General features: G+C 39.6%; 1 protein-coding gene and 1 pseudogene across 3 annotated transcripts in view; one reads left to right on the top strand and one right to left on the bottom strand.

Moving 5' to 3' along the window:
- The window catches only part of GATAD2B (GATA zinc finger domain containing 2B), a 63,458-nt gene that overhangs the window by 25,208 nt on the left and 16,013 nt on the right, over positions 1–22,237 (bottom strand). The gene's annotated exons all lie outside the window — the stretch shown is intronic.
- On the top strand, positions 12,093–12,211 carry LOC112472164 (annotated as a pseudogene).

Genomic DNA, 22,237 nt, shown 5'->3' with positions numbered 1-22,237 from the left:
CCAAAAGGAAGTGCTGAAACCATCACCCACTCTTATATTTGAAGAAGAGGCAATTCCTGGTTTGCTTTCTGCCACTGGGAGACATCGATCAGCCAGAGGTCTAAGATCTGTTCACTCTCACGTAATAGTTTAAATAAATCCAAATCTGACAATCCAATAACACAGAAAGAAGGTTGGCGGAAATAAGAACCTCCATTTAAATGAAGGGGTCAAGTGAAGATTCTCTTGAAATAATTTGGTTTTGAAGCATCTAGTATGTACATAGCAATTTGAGAATGAATTCGAGGATCATATAGTAACTGAGAAATCTAGAGACGTGTTTACCTTCAAATAAAGAAGAAGGACCTAGTAATGAGCATGTTAAAAAACATGGAGGACCTGAGAATATAATCTAGGTCCCAGTTTTTATTCCTTCACCCTTCCTACAAGATTCTTCTTGCTTCTGCCTCGTGAGTTACAAGATTGTGAGAGGCATCCTTTCCTCTATCAATCTTACTCCTTCTTTCGTATTCCATATTTACAATAGATGCCATCATTCCCTTTGATCAAGTTAGAAAACCTGAAGCCATGTGAGATACTTCTGTCTACTTCACTCATTCAACAAATAACTTTTCATAGATTCTAACATACATATTTTCCTTGATTTTTAACCTCTGATATCAGGGTATGTCCTATAATCAACAGCATCTAACAACTGACAGCATCTTTTCTTTCTCATTCGTCCATAAAATAGTTCTTATTCGTTCCTAAAATCAATGGCATGCATCTTATATTCCCTGAAATGCAATATTTATGAAATGCCGGCATCATTCTAGGCTCTGAGGATACAATACTGAAGTCTCTATACTCATGGACTTAACATCCTAGTGGGGAAAAGAAATAATACGTCAATAATACGCGCATGTAAAGTAGTGATAAGCACCTTGGGAAAAAACTAAGCGTAAAAAGGGGATAGTGTGTTAGATGTGGAAAAAGCCTATTCTTAAAAGCACAGGTGAGAAAGTCCTGTCTAAAGAGACAACATTGGAGATAAGTGAGGAAGTGAGCTATGCACGTCTCTGGGAGGGAACTTAACAGGTAGAGGCAACAAGAATGCTACTGGGTATGCGCTTAGCATGTGCAAGAAACAGTAAAAGGTGATGATGAAGTGCCACATCTAAGAGGGAGAGCAGCAGGAGATGAGGCAAGACAGAGAGTCCGGGGCCAAGTCATGTCTGGTCTTGCATCACAAGCATCAGTTAGGATATACCTTGAAAGAAAGGCCGTTAGAAATGCTGATGTACCTACCGCGTGTGAAATAGGAGGAAAAGAGGAGTCAAGGACGACCACAAGGCTGTTAACTCTACAGCTGAGTGAATGATGATGCCTTTTATGAAACTGGTGAATTTGGCAGGTTTGGAGTAAAAATGAAAAGGAGAGTTTTAACATGTTAAATCTGAAATGCCTAGAAGATACAAATCTAGAGTTAAGAAGAGATGTTTGGGATGAAGATACAAGTTCAGGCCTCATAAACATATATAGACAAAAGTTGAAGTCATCTTTCATGACAAAAATACTTTAAGGAGTGAGTGTAAACAAGAAGAGGTCTGAGGACCGAGTTTTGGGGATACAGCAACACTGACAAATTGAAGAGAACCACCAAAGAAGACTGAGGAGTGGTCCGTGAGGCAGGAAGAAAACGAGGTCCGAGCAGTGTACTGGGAGCCCAGTGCCCTTTCTTCCACAATCTAAATATCTCTCAGTATCTCTAAAGATGCAAATACCTCCGGAGTCTCTCCATTCTTTCCAACTTTCCTGCCGCTCCTCAGTTCAGGATGTCGTCTTTTCTCTCCTAATCCACAGCAAATACTTTAAGTGATCTTGAGGTCTCAGTATACAAGGTCCATCCCACCCCACTGCCCCCATTCATCTTCCATAGAGCCCATAAAGTGATCTTCAAAAATAATCCAATTGTACCAACCCACCATTAAAAATACCGAAGCAGCCCCATTGCCTCCAACAGCACACAGGTCCTGACCTCATCTGGTTATTTACTTCTGCAACCTGAACTTCGGCTCCTCCTGCCCCTAAGTATTTCCTGTGCTAGGTGCACCAACATATTCATGCATCCAAGTTTTTCTATGTGCTATTTCCTTTACCTAGTAAACCTTCCAACTCTTATCTTAAGATTATATATATAAAGGCATTTCTTTTATGAGTAGGGTGACAAGTATCCAAGTCTGCATGAGACAGTCCCAGTTTATGCCTGCTGTCCCCTCATGATGATTGAGTGTCCTTTTCGCCGCTAACAGTGTCATCGTGTCAGGAGTAAATCAGATGGTCGCCTTATCTGTGAAACCTCTTCCATTCCCCTAAGCAGTTTACCCTCCACTGTATTCTCAAAACATTTGAACATATTAGTACCTGTCTCATTACTGAATTCCTTGTCCATTTCCCTTAAAAAACTGCGAGTTCCCAGAGGTCAGGAACCACATGTATTATTCATTTTCTTATCTCATGCACCTAACCTGTACACAACAGGCACTGAAATTTTTTTCTGTTGACTATACTGGCCTCCAGGATCTCTATCTCCTGCAAACATTCTGAGGAGATGGGCAGAGAGAAAGGGCGTGGAGTGGGACAGCACATCTGACACGGGGAACCCCCTGGCAGAAGGGGTGATCTGCTTCCAGCATTAACAGAAAAGGACCATACACAGTGAGTACCAGACACTTTGACTCAAAGGAGTGCCTGCCTCCAAAATGCTTCCAATCTATTAGAGAAATATGTTACCAGCCTTCAAAGAGCATTTAGAAACTTTTAATTTCACAGGGTAATTTTATGCTTGTTGAATATAACAATAAAAAATACTGGACTTGTAGTCTGTAACTTTTTTAATACCCCCTTTTCTAGTAATTCATTTCACTGTATTTACAAAAGCATTGATCCATGCTATATTAGAAAACAAAACAAAAAATTGGTCCTTCACCACAGAAGGTCTGGATATGGACTGCTATACAGAAGACAAAGTAGACCAATGTGTGACTCATGGATGGAACCTAACAAATTTGGTTTCGTCATTTTCCTTTTATTTAAATTGGTGTTTCTCTAAGTATCATTTTAGGCCACCTACATCGGAATTACTTCAGCTATGTATTTTAATGCATCTTCCCAGGCCCATTTCAAAGTAATCAACTGGAATTTCTCAGGGTGGGGCCAAGGAACGTGAATTTTCATCATGCTTTACTAATGATTATTAGCCACTCTATAGTTCAAGAATGACTGTCCTAAACTTTCACAAAAGAAACTATGGAGTATATAATTAAATAAAGGAATAGGAGTTAGCCACAGTTTTCCAACTTCCCTCGTAATTTATAAAACTACCGTTTTTCTTTGTGCGAAGTAGAATAAATGTAGGCTTTCCTTTGGAACACTTAAAAAATAATACAGTTGACCCTTGAACAACATAGGTTCGAACTGCATGGGTCCACTTATATGCGGAGTTTTTCAATAAACACACAGTTGGCCCAAGGGACGGCTTAGGTTTTTGGGGAATCAAGTTATTCTTGGGAAAATGGGCTGAAGGGTTAAAGCGGTACAAATTAGTAGTTGACAGATGGTCGTGGGGATGGGGAGCACGGCATAGGGAATGCAGACAGCATTAATGTTATGGCTAGGGAGAGGGCCAGAGGAGAGAAAGAGCGATCGGGGGGATCGTTTTATAAACTATATAAATGTCTAACCAATGTACTATATACTTGAAACTAGTAATAAAAATTTTAAAAATAAGGCGAAAAATGTCAATATAACGACTTGAATTGACAAAAAAAGTTATTCTTGGATTTTCGATTGCGCAGGCGAGGGGTGGGGGCGCTAATTCAAGGGTCAACTTACGTATAGAAAGAAAACAAAAAATCCTTTTTCACGTTTTATATACCAGGGCACTAATCAATGGGCAGGAGGAGAGGAGAGTTTTGAATGGCTGCGATCTTCCACGCTGCTCTGAAAATCATCCTTTCCCAGGTCCATTTCATACAGACAGACCCCGGAGAGCCTCTTCTCAGATAAACCATTTTTCAAGGGGTACGTGTATTACCCAAATCTGATAACCGCTGGGGGGAAGCGCACTTCAACAGAAGAAAAATAACAAGGCGTGTGCTGGGGGCAAAGGAGCTGGGGAAAGAGGAGAAAGGAGGGTAACATCTGAGTGGTGGCTAAAGACCAAAACTGCGTGCCAGGAACCATGGAAATAGTTCGCTTAATTCTCAGAGCATTCCTATGAAGTCCATGTCATCCCCGATCTATGAATGAAGTAACTGAGACTCGAACAGACTAATAAACCTACCCAAGGTGACACAGGGAAAAGGAGTCAAGATGAAACCCTAGGCCTGATCCCAGTGTCGAGAACACGCCCCTTCCTCCACACCAAGGATGGTGAGCGGGTTTCTACTTCATGCCAACTTCATTTTATGGACGCAGTCACCTGTTCCATTCTGTTGCACCAGTCAAGACTTTCCTTCGGGCACTGTCTGCCATAGGCACGACACATGAAAACAGCAGAACACGCATAGCCCGAGTATTTCCCACATCCATGTTCTCATGATCAGATGTACGAAGCCACAGGTATTTGAATTTAGTGGCCTGTGAGGGTGACCACATTTTTGAACATTTTGAGGAAACAAGAGCTGGGAGGTGGTCCTGACAGGGAAATGGCAGTGACCTACGAGCCTTTGGAAAATCTCACAAAAGTCTTTGTTCTCACAAAAATGTCTCCACATATCCCCCAACAATATTCATAGCTCTGCGTAGTACTGAATTAGTCATAACAGAGAAGGGATAAGTATAAGGGATAGGTTATAAGTAGCAGCCTAGCTAGTTATTTATTCCACAAAGAGTAAGCCTAATAAAGTTTCTCTAATGCCAATTCATGTACTTTAAAGGAACAAACATGATCATACGAATAAATTCTATCTCAACAGTGCTTCAGAGATTAGTGGGCTCGTGCCCTCTACTTGCAGTTGGATGGCTGAATGCGTGGCCTTTTGTCTCCCACCGAACTGGAAGCAAATTGTACTTCCAGGTCCTAGCAAAGATCACAGGGCAATGGTCCTGTTCTACGCATCTCCATCCATCCCTTAATGCAAACCCCACGGCTCAGCTCCTTCCAAGCTACCCAAGGCTTCCTACTGCCCATCACTGCCAGCAAGTGACTGCACTTTCCAAGGATGCAATCTCTCTAGTTCGGTTCCCTAAAGAAACACACTCACACTCACACTCATTCTCTCTCTCTCTTCCCCTCTCTCTCTCTCTCTCTCACACACACACACACACACCCCCAAACTGTCAAACAAATTCCTCAAATGGGGTTAAAGCCCCTAAGGGAAAACAAAATGGCTACACAACGGGTTTTATCCTAGGGGCTACAAAGAGTGAAATTATCTCTGAATGTACCATTTTACTGGATCATCTTAGAGGCTGCTTCCACACCAACCTAGAGGTAGCAATCTCTGGAATTCAGCAGTTTGTGGAACAGAAAATGGTGTGAATAAGGGCTTGAGAAGAATATGCACCTACGTGGCTACCTAAGCTCTAGTAACCATTTCTCATTAAGAGGCTATTTAGAGAACGTGGAACCAAGAGAGACCACTCCGATCTCTGTATGGGATAGAAACACGCAAGGCATCTCAGACCCTAAAGTAAGTGCTTATGATACTACAATATATATGGCAAGATTACCAATCAGAGGTTAGAAACCAATCTGGCAAATCAGAGAAAGTAGCCTGACACAACTACAGGAGACACGGGCAGAGTATCACTGAAGTCGCTGTAAAGAAGGGTCCAAAACAAAGCATGATTCACTTTTATGAACTCCCCGCTGAACCGAGATTTACTTCTCCAAATTAAAGCTGTAAAAATTACAAATGACGCTGAATTAGAATTTGTCTTAAGCCCTTCTTAGGCAGGATGCCATTAGTTCTACTTAAACTGATCTCCTACACTGAAAACAACAGCACATTAACCCTTTTACCTAAACCCTACTTTATTTTTCTGACATGGTATGCATCTGCTTATCACCTGTCTCCTTCCCCCATTACATTTTAAACTCTATGGAAAGACTTGTCTACTTTGTTCACTAACATATCCACAGTACTCAGGTAAGTTCCCAGCAGTTTAAAAAATCACTTGATAACTATTTGTAAAATAAATAACTGGATTCTTCATCTGCATGCTGTTTTACTAGCGGCATAAGACTGAACAAATGCTACAGAATTCTAATTTCAAGGGCAGAAGTGGTTCATTTCCTCTATTTAGGATCATTCAGCCTTCTTACTAGATGGAGATTTCTGATGGTTATTTTGTATGTAAACATCTTTTCATTTCTAAAGTAAGAAGCCTCAGCCCCTGTACAATACCCCTACCCTACTGCAGGCAGTTGGCTAAGTTTTGGCTTCCTGAATTTTTCATTTGGGTTCGTGGTCCAAGGAGGTGAGGGGATATACATACACCGCTGCCACCTCCTAGGGTCACATTAGGGAAAGTTATGGATCAGATACACATATGAGGGTAATAAACGCCAGGGTACCAACAGCCCCTAAAACGGTTTTGTGACTATGATTTAAAGTGGGAAAACAACAGAGCATCGCCAGCAGAGAAGAGCCTCAAGACCCTTACGACAGGAGACAACGGCTTCTTAGCTGGCTCCTTGTTGCTTCAGCTTACCACATAAATCCAACAAGCCTTCTTGCAACATGTTATAATACCTTCCATTACTTACAGCCTGGCCTCCTCTACTCTGCCCTCCTGACCCAGGCATTCTGTCCCTAGCCTCCAAATTACGGTCTACTTCTCTATTTGCACATACCACCCTCCTAGACCTTCCCTTGCCACATTTCTAAGTAAATTCCTGCTTGTTATCTGATAAAACATACTCTCTAGTTCATTCTACCCAAGACCTTATTCTTCCAGTGTCTCGAGATGGCTGCTCACTGCTCATCAAAACTCAGCCTCTTGCTCCGCGGTAGCACAGGCACTGGCTATCCAGCGACTCAGCTGCACCTCATTTCCTAGCCTCTCTTGCTGACTGTTAGGGTAAGTTCTTGCCAATGAAATAAACTCTCAAGCTCCATCCCCCAGACCTATGAATCAAAATTTCTGGGGACAGGGACTGTATTTTAATGAGCTCTGCAGGGGACTCTGACACACACTAAAGTGTCAGAACCGATGACCTAGTGAAAGAACCTGAGTCTCTGAATCACCACATGGTACAAGAACCACTCACCCTGGGTAATTACATGAAAAAAATACTTTCTATCTTGTCTGGGCCACTGCATTTTTGAATTTTTGTCATAACTGTTAGGAACACTCTCTTGGTTCTCAAAACTTTTTGGTCTCGGAATTGCTTAAGAGGATACTCCTAAAAATCAAGAACTCCAAAGAGATTTTGCTATCAATAGTCAGCATATATGAAATTAAAACGAAACATTTTTAATATTAATTCATTTTAAAAAAACAAGCCCACATTCCATGTTAACATAAATAACATATCCTTTATTAAAAAAAAATAATAACTATTTTCCAAAAAGAACAATTTAGTGAAAAGAGTGGCTTTATTTTACATTTTTGCAAATCTTGTTAATGTCTGGCTTAATAAAAGACAGCTGGATTCTCATAGCTGCTTCTGCATTCAATCTGCTGCAATATGTTGTTTTAGTTGAAGTATATGGGAAAAAATCTGGTCTGACACTGATATGTACTTTAGTTAGAAAGGAAAGAGTACTTTTTTAAAACTTAAGATTTAAAGTCTTTAATGAACTCATTATTTTAAAATAACGTTTCCAAGTTTGAAATAATTTTAAACTTACAGAAAAGTTGCAAAAAATTATTCAGAAAAGTCCCATATACTCTTCATCCTGCTCCCGCTAATGTTAACATCTTATACAACCACAGTACGATTACTGAAACCAGGAAACAAACAGCAATGACACAATACTATTGACCTCGACAAGCCTCATTCAAATTTTACCAGTTTTCCTACTGATATCCTTTTCGGATCCGGGATACAATCCACAATCCCACACTGAATTTGGCTGACATGTCTCCCTGCTCTCCTCCAATCTGTGAGCTTCTTAGTCTTTCTTCACTTTCACATTTTTGAAGAGTACTAGCCAGTACTCTTGAGGAAACCCCTCAATTTGGGTTTGCCTGATGTGTTTTCATGATTAGAGTGAGGTTACGTTTTTGTCAAGAGTATCACAAAAGCGATGTTGTGCCTTTCTCAGCGCATCATATCAGGAAGAACGTGATGTCGATATGTTGCACTGTGGTTAATGCTAACTTTAATCACTTGACTGAGGTGCTGTCTGCCAGGTTTCTCCACCAAGAAGTTATCACGGGAAGGTACTTTGAGGTTACGCAAAATCCCATTTTGCTCAAACTTCCACTCACTTATTTTAGCATCCATGGACAATTCCTGCCTGCGGCGATTATTACTGTAGTATTTGCCTAATGTTTTCATCACTCAGTCTATATTTATTAATTTGTATTTTACTGTAATAATCGGCTCTCTCCTCTCCCTTCTGTTTATTCAAATATTTTTATAGCAGTATGGACTTGTGAATATATTTATTTTATCCCATGGATTATAATCCAGTACTTACATCACTAATTTTGTTCTTCAAATTGTCCCAGGTCTAGTCATTGAAAGCTCCTTCAAGTTGGCTCCCCATCATTTTTTTTTTTTTAGCATTTCATTACTTTCTGGAACCACATGATGTTTCAGGTTCATGTGATTTTTCTTTTCTGCCCCAGTCATTTCTCCAAAGAGCTCCGGTTTTATTGGAGGAGAGCATTTAGAAACCAAGATCTGGTGTCATTGTTTCCCAGTCCTTCAGAACAAGGCAATGTATGTATGCACACACATGCCCCCCTTTATCTATTTCTATACCTATCTGTATATGCGTACGTGTGCATAAATGTGTATTAAAATTCATGACTTCACACTGATACGAGAGGGGTACTATAATAGTCTTTCCAAATAATAATTATTACAGATATTTTTGTCTTTGCTATACTCATAACTCAATATATGTGGGCACAGGACATTAACAGACATTTATGGCCAATAAGCACATGAAAAGATGCTCAACATCATTAGTCATTAGAGAACTGCAAACCAAAACCACAATAAGATACCAATTCACACGCTCTAGGACGGCTATAATCAAAAAGACAGAAAAAAACAAGTTTTGGTAAAGATGTGGACAAACTAGAATATAGCCTATTATATTGCTGGCGAGAGTAAAAGATAGTACAGCTGCTTTTAAAAATGGTTTGGTGGTTCCTCAAAAAGTTAGAATCATCAAAAACAGAATTCTCATATGACCCAGGAATTCCATTCACAGATAAATATCCAGAAGAACTGAAAAAAGTATTCAAACAAAAACTTGAACAAAAATGGTCATAGCAACACTACTTACAATATGCAAAAAAGTGAAAACAATCCAGATGTCCATCAACTGATGAATTAACAAGCAAAATGTGGTACACAGTAAGTCCTCACTTAACATCATCAGATAGGTTCCTAGAAACTGAAACTTTATAATGAAACCAGTGTCAGGCTAATTGACACAAGAGTTAAGGTCCTATGGCATATTTCTGGTCACAAAAACATCACCAAGCTTCTAATTAAGACCCAAAACACATCTAATGTTAAACATTGCAATAAATGTGAGTTATACATACATTTAAGAAAGATAAATAAAAACAAGTAATATAATTATTTTCCAACCTGCTTGTTCCACTTCAGGGTCACAAGTGACAGGAGACTATCCCGGCAGCTCAGGGCACGAGGCAGGAGCCAAGCCAGGACAGGACACCCTTCCATCACAGGGCCGCTCACACGTACACTCATTCAGACTGGGACAATTTAGAAATGCCAGTTAACCTAACGTGCACATCTCTGGGACGTGGGAGGACACTGGAGTCCCGGACAAAACCCATGGAGACATGGCGAAAACGTGTGAACCCCACACAGTGGCCCTGGCTGGACATCTTTTTTTTCATTGTCAACATTATAACGGAATTATATCATTCAAGGACTACTGTATTCCCACAGTGGAACAGTATTCAGGCATAAAAAAGAATAAAGTACTGATACATCCTATTACGTGGATGAATCTCAAAAATGTTATGCTACATGAAGGGAGCCAGACACCAAAGGTCACAGATATTGTATGATTCCATTTATAACAAATATCCAGAATAAATCAATCCACAAAGGCATAAAGAGCTTAATGGTTGCCAGGTGCTGGGGGATGGAGAAATGGGGGTAATGAGAATGTTTTAGAATTTGATTTAGGTGGTGGTTGCACGACACTGTGAATGTCTTAAGTGCCTCTGAATTGTACAACTTAAAAAGGTTAATTATATGTTATATGAATTTTACCTCATTAAAAAAAACCAACAGTAGTTTCTAAGAGTTAACTGCAATGTGAAATCTGAAACCTTATCATACTGCTACATTAAAATCTATTGGTCGATCTTATACTTTGAATGCATCTTTTACCCAAATACGATTTTGTTACATCAAACATTGGTCACTTGGAAAATTCTGGTCCACCAAGTCATGTGGATATCAAAAGTCTGCACATTTCATTATACAATATTTTTTAAAAATCACATTTGTTAATATTAACACTAATCTCATCAAAAAAATACTTAAGTTCTGGGAAGCTGTCAAACTCATGGTTTAATATTTATTTGAATGTTATCACTGGGAACACATACAGTCAGTTGTTTTCCTTGAAATTTTTCAAGAATATGTCTGCCAAATGCCCCAATCTAAAGACCGTAGTTCACTGATTATTCTTTCATCAAGTAAAAACAGTGTTCTGAGAAGAAAGCAGTACTCAGTCGTACTTTCTCCTTGAGACAACCATTGTACTGCAGTATGTAGCACTAAAGCGTGTAATGACTACTTCTCGTTTTATCACACGAAATATTCAAAAGCCATCTTCTGAAATGTCAAGATTAAATAAAATTCATTTTTACTCCTTTATCAAGAACATTCTTCGTGGAACTGGATTTTTTTTTAACTGCAAGTTTAACCTGCATGGCAGTGGGGAATACAATGACTCTATACAGCCTGATGCTACTGCTTTGATTAGTGCTAAGGCACAGGCAGTGTTACTCATTATTGCTTTTGGATCATCAATGAAAATGTCAACGCAGTAAAAAAGACAAATAATGCTTTTGCATTATTATCAACAGTTTTGAGCTCAAGACTCCCTGAAAGGGTCTAGGGGATCCCCAGGAGTACACAGACCACACTTTGAAAACTGCTACCCCACTCTAATTAATATACTATAACAGGGGTCTCCAACCTTTTCAGCACCAGGGACCAATGCTCCCATGAGAATCTAAAGCTTGATGATCTGAGGCGGAGCTGAGGCGGTGATGCTAGCGCTGGGGAGCAGCTGCAAAATGAAGATACAGATGAAGCTTCGCTCGCTCACCTGCCGCTCACCTGCTGCTGTGTGGCCCAGTTCCTAACAGTCCACAACAGAACGATACCGGTCGATGGCCCGGGGGTTAGGAACCCCTGCTACAGGTAATCTGCCAGTTATTATTATTTTCCAGATTTAATGCAAAATAAAATAAATTAAACCTTTCTTCTCTGTATTTCCCTTTAATATCCACTACTATGAAATGCCTCTAAAAGACTACATAAATACTATTACTGCCTAACCAATTCCAAAGGCACATACTTTTTTCTTTACCTGATATCAGCTATATCAATGGACTCTCTCTTCTTACTATTGCCCAGACCACAAAATACCAGTCCTACAGTCTGAAATGATTAATTCCTTCTGGTCCATTTAAACCTTGTCTATTTTAATTACTTCCTTATTGATTTCTAGAACGTGCTTCCTGGCTCACTCTTCCAGATAAAAAAAGACTCTTGATCTAGATCAGGGGTCTGGAAGCTTTTTCTGTAAAGGGCCAGACAGTAAATATTTTAGAGATTGTAGGCCAACTACTCAACTCTGCTGATGTAAGCAAATGAGTGTGGCTATGTTCCAATAAAACTTTATTTACAAAAACAGGCAGTGGTAGTCTACAGCCATGCCACCCTGAACATGCTCGATCTCGTCTGATCTCCGAAGCTAAGCAGGGTCGGGCCTGGTTAGTACTTGGATGGGAGACCACCTAGGAAAACCAGGTGCTGTAGGTGTTTTAAAAAAACAGGTAGTGGCTATAGTTTGCTGATTCCTCATCGAGACTTTTCCAACATATAGGTCCAGTCTAACTCTAAAGATCTGCCCAAAGTAAAAGGAGGAGGCAGCCACAGACTGGCTGAAAGACACTAATAAATGGTAGTAAACAAACCCAACAGTAAGGAATATTACTAACAGCAGCTAATACTCATTAAGCTCTTATTTGCTACAAACTGAGCTAAAAAGTGATTTACAATGCATTATCTCATTTAAGCCCTTTGAAAAAAGGTTTTAATAATGTATATAATTCTCTTTTTATAAAACAGAAAACAATAAATAAACTAAGTAATTTTCCAAGGTCTTAGTCTGATTTAAACATAGGTCTTTCTTACTGCAAGGTCCATGGTCTGAATCACTGTACTATGATATCCATCTATTGTCATTTTGGTTTTTTAACCCAAACTGGTAAGACAGTAATTCTAAATAAAAACGGACAGACCATTGTTACTTACTTGCTCTTACCATGTCTTTTCAATACCATTGAATTTACTACACAAACCTTGGCTCACGTCATTGAATGGAAGAGCCTAGGTGATCTTCCTTTAGGTGACATACTGTTTAGTAAAATGCGCCAAGGATCATAAAGGCCCCTATGCTTAATTGTGACGAGTTAAGATGTGCTGCCTAAAAAGCTAATGAATTAGAGGTAAGCAGCCCTTTCCGACTGTCGCCTTCTAAGTCAGCACAAAAATAATCATATACTATTAAATACTATAATAATGTAAGTCAGTACAAAAGTTCCAACATCTACCAAAAGAAATCTGCCATACAACATTTAAAACAGGTGATATTAGAATGAAGGGGACAGAGGGAGTCAAGGGCAGATTTCGCACATCCTTCAAAACTAATCTTCACTCTCCTAAACATTAAGAAGGGCCTATGAGAATTAAGCAAAAACAAAGAAAAAAGAAAAAAAAATCTGTTCACTAATAGAACGTGCTAACTTATGTCTCATTGATTATAACTACCACATCATAAGATTATTCCTATCAGTTTGCTTCCAGGCACCAAGAGGAAAGTTAAAAGTAAAAGGCTGTGATAGATCTTTGAAGCCTGTCGGGCCAATAAGCAAGCATCATATAGACCGAATCTTAGGAAGGCAGAGTGAAACAAGCCTTACATCTTCCCTTCCCTTTATATTTAATGTAAACCAATGTAAGAGGTAAAACATAATACCACACATACACACGTGTAAAAAAGCTGGTTCCCACGGCATTACCAAATAATAGAATAAGAATAAGATAATGGCGACTCGAAAGGGTAACTGTTACTTCTAAGAACTAGGGAATCTCACAGCTCTGAATGTGTTTTCATCTAGCCTCTGGGTTTGAACGAGGCCGCACTGTTGCTGTTCTGTCTTCTAGTATTCAACTGACTGGGAAATGATCTCCCTTAACTCATTTGTAAAGGAAACTTGGAAGAGTGGGCTCCAGCTATTAGGGGTGGGTAGATAACTGGGGACAACAGGGAGTGAGCATGCCATTCACTCTGGCAAAACTCACCCAGCAACCCTTAGAGCATAACCTCAGGCATACCTCCAACATTTCCACCAAAACTCACATACCAAAGGGAAAAACATACATATATTCAAAGACTGTTGCTTGTGAAAACGTGGCCAAAACACAAATTCAGAGACTAGAACAGAACGATACAAAAAGACTGAATTAAGACGCTACCTCTAGACTACAACCTGACAAATCTTATTATAAGATAAACTAGTTCGAAAGTTCCCTCTCCCTCCAAACTCTCCATACCCAATTCTTGTATATCAGCACCATTATTCTGAATGGCCAGACGAAGCAAAAATAAACACTCATAAAACAATTGCAACAGTATGACTCTTTTATTCATTAATATACGTTATTTCACATGTCTGCCTAACACAAGGTTGCTTCTTGTATGTACCACACCTAGGAAATCCATAAAGAGAAATTAAGAAAAAAGGCACCCTGGTAAATCTGTGGTAAACTGAAATATAATTTCTAAATTAACGATGAGCTCCCAATGTCCGATGAATAACAATTGTTCCAACTGAGTTCCAAAGTTAGAGCGCCTCCAACGCCTGGAAGCTGAGGTCTCTAATTTTTCCTCCCTCCCATGTGCTGCTTGACTCCCCTTTTTGTACAAGTCTAACTCTGCAGCAGACGGCAGAGAGAGAACACGGCATTTCTTTAACGCGCTAACTAGAACACAAAGAGAGAAAAAGGGGGAACTCAAAAGAGCAGCTAATAGATATTTTTTGCTCTCTTATCTGGCTTTTGCTTCTCCTTAAGATTACCCCCTTGCCCACCTACTCTGTACCCTTGGTAACCCTGAAAAATGAGAAACAGTTTGGGGGCAAAAAGAAAAAAAAGTATCTTAAATTATAGCTGTTAAATCCAGGAGGCATTTCTCTTCTAGTCGCCCCTCTTCCTCAAACACACATCTCTGAATGGGGGCGGGAAGAAGAGAACCCGAACAAGCTGCTTCGCCTCTCACGAGGGTGACTGCTTCCACCAGGAGCACAGTCACCGCCCCGGGACAGAGAAGCCCCCTGTCATGCTGCCACAACACAAATAGGTTTTGTTTTTTTTTTAAAGACAGCAAAGAAAAAAAGTGTGTGTGTGTGCGTGCGTGTGTGCGTGCGTGTGTGTGTGTGTGTGTGTGTCAAAAGGGTATTTTTCTTGCCCTAAGCCTTTCCCTTGTCCATCAGCCCAAGTAAGCAGAGATGACGCAGACTTCCTTATATAATAGCCTGTGATTTCCTAGACTGCAGGCCTTTCCCTTTGTGTTCTGTACACACTTACACACGCGAGCGCGCGCACAGTCTCATTGCTTTGCAGCCCCTGGCATGATGCCAGCACTCAGTCAGCTGGTTGACTCCATTCACAGAGCAGGGCTGGAGCTGACATGGGAAGGGGGGGCGGTTAGTGAGCGTAAGGGGGAACTAGAACCATCACTGCTACAGACAAAAGAAATTTTTAAAAAGAAAGGAAAAAAGAAAAAGAAAACCTTAGCGTGACATTCCTCGTACAGCTTCAACTCAAAGAAAACTGGAAGCCAGAGACCATTACAGGGAAGGGATGAAGCAGAAGGGTTGAGGATCCAAACAGAAAGGAGCTTTGTATGAGAAACAATTACTCCGAAACAAATTTTAAAACACGACAGTATTTATTACTTCAATCCCATCAGAAACCTCAGCATATCACCTTCTACACATAGTCAGGAAAAGGCTGTGAAGAACTCAGAGCCATTCTGAGTTTCTGCTTTTAGAAAAAGAGAAGGGGGGGTGGGGTGGGAAGCAAGACAGTTAAAAGTACTTACAGGTATACATTTTTCTGCTCCCTCCTCTAGCTGCCAGGAAAGCTGGAGACAAGAAAAGGGGGGAAACAGAAAAAGGAGGAAAAGAAAGAATAAGAGATGGGTTTAGGTTCTGGTTTGAAGGATTTGTGGAGGGGAGGAAGGGAAAGGTTCTTTCTTTTCTATCATTAGAGAAGCTCTTTCTACGGCACAAGAGCGGCCCCATACGTGCCAGCCCCCTTGAGAGACCTGCACAAACCCACTCTCCAAGCGGGCACTGCCCTGCCAATCACATGGCGTACTGTTATATTAAACAAAAGAAACAGGGGGATGCTTACTTTTACCCATGATGCCTAGCGGGGGCAGGGGAGGGGGGAGAAAAACCAGTTGTAGCCGGTTTATAACCTCAGGACAGAGAATTATCTCTTAATTTTTTAAAGTCATTCGTGGTACAAAAGTCAGTCAGTCTCCCCACCCTAACTACCCCCCCCCCATTATTCTGGCCTAGTGCCAAACTTTGCCTTCATTCATGAGAGCTAGTTTCCTCTCAAATCATGATGCTTTAACTGTTTAGTTTCCAAAGCCAACATCCAAGACAGGAAATCACAGCATCAATACCAAAACATACTCCAAATTACAAAAAACCCCACAAAGACATATTGCCAACCACGCTCCTTTTCTTTACCCCTTAATTGCTAGTGCTAGGGAACAGACACCGATGTGACAGTAGACGTGTTCATTAAAGATATTTCCCTGAAACTGTCCCACAGGTAGATAGATACCTGATTTAGCCCCATCAATTCACACACACTCGGGGCAGCTGAATCCACACTCCGAAACAAATCGTAGCAAGGTTTCATAGCAAAGTGGTCATGACAGTATACAAACACACTATAAAAATGGCATAGGCCCTCGGCATGTATATATTTACAACTAAAAACATAATAGAATTTTTTAAATGGCTTAAACCCAGGCACAGTATGGTTACAGTTATCGCCCCACTTGTCCGTGTCCCAGCTAGAACCTCCTCCCTTTTCGTATTCCAGCAAACTCCTTGCCCACCTCCTACTATTCACTACGTGCATCATGCTTCATTCTACAGACAGCTCAAGGTTCTAGACATATCTGAGCCTGGTATCTTGATTAACTTTCCTTCTTCTGTTTCAGAGCAACTGTCTCCAATCACTTCGAAAGGAGTTTTCATTTACCAAAAGTACTGACGAAGGTTCAGAAACTGGGGAGGAAGAAATCCCCGCGAAGAGGTAAGGCAGTGCTAACTGCTGTGGAGGTCGCTGGCTGGGGACCTTCACTCCAGGATCTTTGTCTGAGGAAGTTCTTCATAAACAAGGAATAGGGAGCGGGTGTGCAAGGGAGATTTCCTTACTTTTCACCTGATATCCCCTATCGATACACCACTCCAAATGCTTACCTCATTTGAGCCTCTGGAACTCAAATCATAATTGTACTCACTCCATTACAATCTCTCACAAAATACTTGCTTTCTTCCAATTAAAGTTTCTAGAATCTAGCAAATACCAAGAAAAATAATCTACAATATACCTAAAGATACTAATTTGGAAATAGAAGTTTTCCTGAACAATCTAATATTAACTTCAATTTTCAGAAAACAAATGCTGAGGAAAAGCTGAAAGAGTATCGACCACTGGCATAAGGCATTCAATAACTAATAAACTACAAAGGAAAACCCTACATCCAAGCTTCAAGTGGTTGAGGTTGTGCCATCTCGGTCACGGTTAAGTCGTATTTAGTAGAAGCCCAGCAGAGGTCTTCAGATTTGGGTACTGCCATCGTTTTAGGAGATAAAACATCATGTCTGTGATAAATGGGGCAAAGAAAATAAGCCATTTCCCTCTTACTCAAGACATTTCCACCAGAGACCAACTATGAATTTCAAACCGAAGCTCACTATTTCTATGTTTAATCAGGGTAGGAAAGACTCTTTACAAATCATTAGAGATCATGCCCATCTGAGTCCACTGAATACATCTGACTGCATTTAAACACCGGTCAATTTTTATCTGTCTTTAAGATAATATAAAAGGCTTAGATAAAATTATGCTGTCGGTGGTGATTACCATCATCCACGAGTTAATTCTCCAACTTTACACAGGCTGAGGCAGTACACTGTGTTCACTACAATATCTGCCTTCATATACTGATTCGATGTCCAGAGGTACCGGAGATGCTCTCAAATCAACAGGTATTTTTCTTCAGGATCCTGGAAAATGAAGAACTACATGGCAGCCAGCAACCCTGCTCTTTTCAGCTAAACTATAATCATCCAAAACCAAAGGTGCTTAATTGTGCAAACTGAAAACTGCAAATTTAAAAAAAAAACTTTTTGGTAAATTATTCAAGTTGTGATGCTCTGAATATAAAATTCTTTAAGGAAAAGGAAATATCTAACATTCACTGAGCATTTAATGCACTAAATATTTATTCAATCCAAACCAGGAAGGTAGGGTCCTTTTCCCATTTTATACATATAAAAATTAACTTGGTGAAATGAAGAAATCTGAATGAAGTCCCCCATTCAGCTGACAATAGATGCTGGCTGAAAAGCTCCTACTCTTCCACTACACCATGACGACTTGAGCGTTTCTTGGCCAAAACTCACACAGTGAGCCAAGTTCACTATGCCTGCCTTGCCAATCTCAACTCTAAACCATTACATTAAAGAAAATATTAGCCAAATACAACTGAAGTCAAACTCTTTGACAGGCCTGTATGATTTTTACCCACAGAAGATTTCATCTAGGACTTCTTTTGAAAGGCTAATACGTACATACAATCTAGATATGTACAAAAGAGATCTGATAAATGAGATGTCTGGGAAGGTCAAATTAAAAAGGATAACCACTAAGAGGAATGAGGCGATTATCAAATCTAGGCTCAGAAAACAGAATTCAATTTAATTATAATTAAAAACTTGAAGATACTCCTACAAAAGAAATATGAACTTTATTGACTCAAACACTTACAAAAATTCAGTAATATCAGAAATAAATTTGCAAAACATATATAGTCACCCATCTTTGCTCTTCATAAACTTTGTAAGAAACTTACTAAATTACTTGTGCTAATTTTAACATATATCCTTGGGCTCAGAAAACGAGTAGATTAAAATAAGAACCACTGTTGGAAAATAAAATCTATTTTTTTATTAAAAAGCCAACCTAAAACTTTTAACCTATATTTAGATTACTTTATATACAATTCACAATCTATTTGTTGGTGTTCCTCCCAAAACAAGCTAAAACTTATCTAGCTGTTAGTCCTCTCCTACAAAGTCCCTACATTTCTGTTTTCCATGGGTCTAGTCTATTTGGAGAATTCAGCTCCTGTCTCAAAACTGCTACTATTACAACAAGAAGTCAGGTCATAGAACAGCAGAACCCCATTCATAGGATTGAGAAGCTTCAATTTTTTCATTAGGTGAATAAAAGCTCAACCAGTTAAAAGGGGAAATTAATTCTTAGGAGATGGGAGTTCCTCTCTACACATTTAGAAATGGCAATCAAACAGTACTACAAAGAAAACCATTCTGCTTTCCCAGTGCATGATATACGAATTGGGAATTACTTCCAAAATAATGCACCGATTTAGTCTCTAGAAACAGGTGTACTCTGTACTCATTAGCTAAAATAGAATAATTTCTATTTTAATGGGAAAGAAATCTATCTTCAATTACTTGAGTTATAAATTAGTGACTGAATGACTGATACTAAAGCATCTACCACTAATTGGGAGGATGTATTTACTGAATTTTTGGTTAAAGCAAAATAAAACTAAATACACTGCCTTATAAAGGAGAATATGGATTGGGTCTTACACAGGTACAGGAAGGAACAAGACTCTCTGTCCTGACACAACATTAAATTAGGGAGTATACACTGTTTTCCTGTATTACTTAACATGTTCACTACTTCTGGGTTTACAGGAAATAAGATTGTTATAGAGACCATAAGCATAAGAAATCGGGAATACTGCACCATGTGTTTACATTACCTATCCAAACATTTAGAAAACTTTAAAAATAAAAATGCTAGTTGAACTTAACATAATTTTAAAAGACATATATGCACAAGGGACAAGGTTCCCAGGCCGAGCCAGAAGGGGCATAAGCGACCAGAAAACTCAACAGGAAAGACTGGTAACAAGACTATTTATTACAGTAGTATACAGAACACTAGCGAAGATACCTTTAACCTTTAGGTTAAAGACCAGCGATCTAGGAAAAAAGATTTAGCTGACCAAATACTAAATATACTGTAAGTTCAAAGGGTTTTTCAGGGCCAAAGCAGCATTATTCATCTATACAGAGTTACTATACAGAGTTACACTGATCTATATCTGCTCAATTAACTTGTAAATGGTGAAGAAGTTTAAAATCAGAATTGATGGATGAAATAGTCCAAGATGGTGTTTTGAACATTCATCACTCCTCTATAGCAATATATAAAAATAAGAATCTGGGCATCAAAATGGGACCAGGATTAGATGTACACTTCATCCAGTAACTTACAGAGAACTTTCTTTACTGAAATGAGAGAACATATTCATGCGAAAATGGATAAAATGTTCTGAAATTGTACCCACAGTCCAAAGGGGAAAACTTGCCTGGTCTAGATTTCGCCTAGGGGGAGCTTCTCCCAATCCATTAGTTGAGGTTCGCCTATATGACAAAAGTTGTCATTTTTCTTCAATTCAAGGACAAAGATCTGGTACTGGTAGGATCTGGTACACTGGACAAAGGTTTATCATTTACCAGGCAGTAACTATTCACCTTAAAAAGTTTATTCTTAAGAGTTCCCTGCAAACAGAGATTTTTGATGATCTCTCATGTAAGTTGCAAAAGCAGAATAGGTTTTCAATGATTTGCTGTATCACTTATTGCCATAATCACTTCAATAGGCCCTAGCTATTAGAATAAGGTTTCTCAACCTCAGTCCTATCAACTGACACTCTGGGCCAGATAATTCTTTGTCACTGGAAGCTGTCCTGTGCACTGTCCTGTGCACTTAACAGCACCTCTGGCCACTACACATGAGATGCCAGTAACATCCCACTCCCCCAGTTCTGAGAACCAAAACTGTCCCCATACACAGCCAAATATCTTCCAGCGGGGTGGAGGGAGGGGGGTGCAAAATCATCCCAGCTGAGAACTATTATAGAGTAAACAGCATAACGATTTTACCCATAAGGTGGTCTGTGGCTATTATTACCAACAATTTCAATCCTGCAGCTGAGCACGAATACTACCAGAGGAAGCCCGCACAGTGGCTACCCTCGGGGTGGGGAAAGATAATGACTAGGAGGGAATACGAACAGGCCTCTGGGTGGAGGTAATCTTCTACATCACTACCTAGGGTCACCTTACAAAACTTTTTCTGTATGTATATTATACCTCAGTTAAAAAAAGTTTATCAAGAAAAATCAACAAAAACTGATAAGCAAGAGATTGTCATTCCTTGCCTCGATGCTGCTGGAAATCAGGTGCAAGAGGCATGGGATCGAGACATCTGAGGAGACGGAAGACAAGTCCCTAAATATTTCCTGATAATGCGATGATTTACCCTTGAATTCAAGATACTTGACTGTACTCGGGTCCTTCCTTTAGCCACACAGGTCCAGTTATTCATTCCTTCTTACCTACAAAGCTTTCTAAGATTGATAACTACATTTGATGTCAGGGTCCTGTAATCTATTCGCTGAGGCTTTCATACCTTTGGCTTTGGAAGTTAAAAAAAGGCTCTCTGAAAATCCCTCGAACAAGAAAATCTCTAGCACTAAAGAAAGCTATGAGCGGACAAGCATGAAACATATTGGCTCCTAACAGCAAGAAAGTTGCCTATCTTCAAGCAAAAACACCACTCAAACAAAAACTGGATTCTCTGCTACAAGAAGTAGGGCAGATAAAGGGAATAATCTTAGTTGGTGGGGTGGAGCAGGAGGAACCATAAAAACAATGGTTTGTGGGCCTTCGAGAGTGGACAGAAAACTGTTCAGGCCAAGGAAGCAATAACAATATTGACTGAAATATTGACTGTAGAGGAGTTTAGAAGATCTTCCTATATTCTACTTATATATCCGTAAAATTTTTAGACGGAAAAAAATGTCATCAGACTAGATATTTGTTTCATTGCTTTTTTACATCCAAGGCAACTTTATTGGGATACCTTAAAAAGAGAAATTAGTTAAGCAAATACTTCCAGATAATTAATACTGTGGCTACGGCTTTGAAAAATGAAACAGTATCTCTTAAAACACCTTATAAGAAAGAAAAGTAAAGAGCACGCAAATCATCTAATTTTGCTTTTTCCATTTTTTCTAATATGATGAGAATAACCTGATGCAACCGGGGGAGAATGTGAACAAATGACAGCTACCTCAAATGGAACTGCTTGACTTCTGGGGCTGCGTCTCGGACTATCCGCCGGAGTGCAAGGGAAGAATCAGTGCTTCTCGAGGAAATACTGATGACTAAGAAAGTCAATATTTTTCTACAAATGATCAAAATTACATCATGTTGCTCTGAAGTGGAAATATCTGCTTAAGAAAAATTTCTTCTATAGGGACCCAACACTGTGTCTTTAAAAAATGCCAGCCACATTGTAATGGACTCAAATCACAATTACTGCTCTATATGTTAAGTATCCAAAGCTAAACTACACCAAAGTTCA

The sequence above is a fragment of the Pteropus alecto genome, unplaced genomic scaffold (assembly GCF_000325575.1).
Source record: "Pteropus alecto unplaced genomic scaffold, ASM32557v1 scaffold49, whole genome shotgun sequence".
In the NCBI taxonomy this organism is placed as follows: Eukaryota; Metazoa; Chordata; class Mammalia; order Chiroptera; family Pteropodidae; genus Pteropus; species Pteropus alecto.
Note: the sequence above shows the minus strand (reverse complement) of the source record. Positions and strands in the feature narration are given on the sequence as shown.